Source organism: Physeter macrocephalus, chromosome 11, assembly GCF_002837175.3.
Source record: "Physeter macrocephalus isolate SW-GA chromosome 11, ASM283717v5, whole genome shotgun sequence".
Classification (NCBI taxonomy): domain Eukaryota; kingdom Metazoa; phylum Chordata; class Mammalia; order Artiodactyla; family Physeteridae; genus Physeter; species Physeter macrocephalus.
Window position 1 is genome coordinate 139,870,243 of NC_041224.1, and position 3,447 is coordinate 139,873,689.

The window sequence follows — 3,447 nt, forward strand, 5'->3', positions numbered from 1 at the left end:
TGCAGCTCTATTTACAATAGCCAGGACATGGAAGCAACCTAAGTGTCCATCAACAGATGAATGGATAAAGAAGATGTGGCACATATATACAATGGAATATTACTCAGCTGTAAAAAGAAATGCAACTGAGTTATTTGTAATGTGGTGGATAGAACTGGAGTCTGTCATAAAGAGTGAAGTAAGTCAGAAGGAGAAGAACAAATACCGTATGCTAACAAATATATATGGAATCTAAGAAAAAAAAATGTCATGAAGAGATTAGTGGTAGGACGGGAATAAAACACAGACCTACTATAGCATGGACTTGAGGAAATGGGGAGGGGGAAGGGTAAGCTGTGATGAAGTGAAAGAGTGGCATGGACATATATACACTACCAAATGTAAAATAGATAGCTAGTGGGAAGCAGCCGCATAGCACAGGGAGATCAGCTCTGTGCTTTGTGACCACCTAGAGGGGTGGGATAGGGAGGGTGGGAGGGAGGGAGACGCAAGAGGGAAGAGATATGGGAACATATGTATTTGTATAACTGATTCACTTTGTTGTAAAGCAGAAACTAACACACCATTGTAAAACAGTTATACTCCAATAAAGATGTTAAAAAAATAAAATAAAATGAAAGGAAAAAAGTGGGAGTACAATAAAAAACAAAACAAAACAAAACAAAAAACAAAAAACAAAGGAGGAAAGTGAAGCCCAGAGAGTTCAATGAAGTTGCCTGAGGTCAGTAGGCTAACTAACAGACTTAGGACTTATACTCAGGTTCATATACCAAGCTGCTGGAAGTTGGGTTTCTTTAAAGTGATTCTTATCCTTGGGACTTCCCTGGCGGTCCAGCGGTTAAGACTCCACCCTTCCAATGCAGGGGGCGAGGGTTCGAAAAGATCTGGGAACTAAGATCCCACATGCCGCACAGCGTGGCCAAAGGAAATAAAAAAGTGATTCTTATCCTTACAGCATTTTCTTTTTTTCTTTTCTTTTTTTTTTAAACCTCTAAGTGTATTAACAAATGCATTTTCAGTATCTTGTAGATCCCAACTAGTCATGAGTTCTCTGTTCATCACTGGAACCATTTGAGGAGATAATTCTCATCAGAGATGAACAGGAAAGTCTTGTTAGGTTGGAGTTTAGACTTGAAAAACTCTTATATCACTGCATATACTAGGACTGTAAAATTCTATGATAAGATATAGTTACTTGAATTAATATATAACTACATTATAACCATGCAGTATAGTTTTGGTCCTGGAGTCAGACTGCCTGGGTTCAAATTCCTGCTCTGCCACTTACCCTTTTGAGAGGCCTTGGGCACATGATTTAACCTCTTTCACTTTCAGTAACCTCATTTGTAAGATGGAGATAATAATACTTAGCTCATAAAGTTATTGTGAGAAGTGAATGGGATTACATACAGCAAACAGCTAGCAAACAGAACTCAACAAATATTAGCTCTAGGTATATGCAGGGGAGTGAGATTATTAAAGGAGAGGGTATACAGTAAGAAGAAAAGAGGTCTGAGGGCAGGGCTGTGGAGAACAACATTTAGCTGTTGTGCTGGGTTGCACAGTATTCCCCCCATTTCTTGTCCACTGGGAACCTTAAAATATGATCTTTTTTGTAAATAGTCTTTGTAGATATAATCAAGTTAAAATGAGATAATAGTGGATTAGGATTGGGGCCCTAATCCAACGACTGGTTTTCTTTTCTTTTCTTTTCTTTTTTGGCCGCACGGCCCAGCATGCGGAACTTCCCCAACCAGGGATTGAACCCACGCCCCCTGCAGTGGAAGACAGAGTCTTAACCACTGGACCACCAAGGAAGTCCTGGTTTCCTTATAAGAGGGAAATTTGGACACAGAGAGCTACGCAGAAAGAAAATGTTGTGAAAACGCTGGGAAGAGAACGTCATATGAAGGCACAGAGACACAAGACCAGGAGACAACAGAGACGAGATTGGAGTGATGTATCCACAAACAAAGGAAGACCAAGGGTTGCCAGCAACCACCAGAAGCTAGAAAGAAGAAAGAAAGTATCCCCCTAGAGCCTTCACAGAGAGCATGCCCTTGCTGACACCTTAATCTCAAACTTCTAGCCTCCACAACTATGAGAGGATACATTTCTATTGCTTTCAGCCACTCTGTTTGTGGTACTTGGTTATGGCATCCCTAGGAAACTAATAAAGCTGGTGAGCAGTCAGGGAAAACACAGAATGGATAATAATACTTCATAGTTTCAAAATACAATGTCAATGTATCCTCACAACTACCTTGAGAAGTAGCAGGACAGTTAATAGATAAGTAAATGGATGATCAAAAGTATTAGAGACTTGACAGAAGGTGGCAGAAACAGAATTTGAGAGATGAGTCCTGTTCAAACACTCCGATCCTAGTTAGCAAAATGCTTCATCCTTTCTCAACCTTTTTGAAGTTTCCTTCCCCATCACAACTCCAACATCATCCTCTTACCTCCGGCAACTCAATTTCAGGAAGACCACTGATCAGTGAACTCTACTAACGTCACATTTTCCAAGCTTATGCATTGTATAGCTTTAACTCTTATTATAGAAGGACCTTATCCTTCGGTGGGGAGGTTCAGGCACGTACAGTAGGTAAGAAAGACACACTGGGGAAAAACAGGTCATTTCCCTTTCTACAGTCATAGAGACAAGGCAGCAACCTACGCCACTGACTCCAGTTTTCTCGGGCAATTTCAGCAGAAAGAAAACAGACCTAACCTAACTTTTCTCAGGTTACACAGTTCCTCAGTTTTAGAGTAAACAGAAACCCGATTCAATGTTCCTTCCATTAAACCACCTTGATTGTTGCTCCACAGACAGATTTGTAGATGCTACTAACTGCTTTCTTTTAGATTAAAATTAACTTTCAGCAGAATGACCACCAAATAAAAATTTGTCTGTACGTGTTCTTCTCTAAGGCATCAGTAGTACAGGCTTTGAAATCAGAAAGTCTTGGGGTCCAATCCTGGCTTGGCGGTGGGGCACTGGGAACATTACTTCGGTTCAAACACGTAAGGAGGTAACACCTACTTCCGATATTTCTTGCGAAGAATAAATGATAGGCAAAACACCTGGTACAGCAAATTTTGTCCCAAGACTGCAGGAATCAAAGCTTTTGGGGTTGCGTCTTCTCTCAGCATCCTCTGCAACGGAGAGGTTCAGCGATCTTACCACAGAAGCTCTCGAAAGGTCCCAAGCCCCTGCGCCACTTGAGGGCGTGTCCGGAGGGAAGGACCCAGGGGTTGGCTCCGCCCCAACTCGGGGCACCCGGCGCGCCTGATCGCCTCGGTCCTCTGCTTCCCCCGCATCCAGATCAGCAGCTGCCTGCACCCGTACCTTCCTAGTCACCGGGACACGGGCTCCTGCGAGGGTTCAAGGCCCGACGCGGAGTGAGGCACAGCCAGGGACAGCCCGGGCCCCGTGCGCCGCGACCA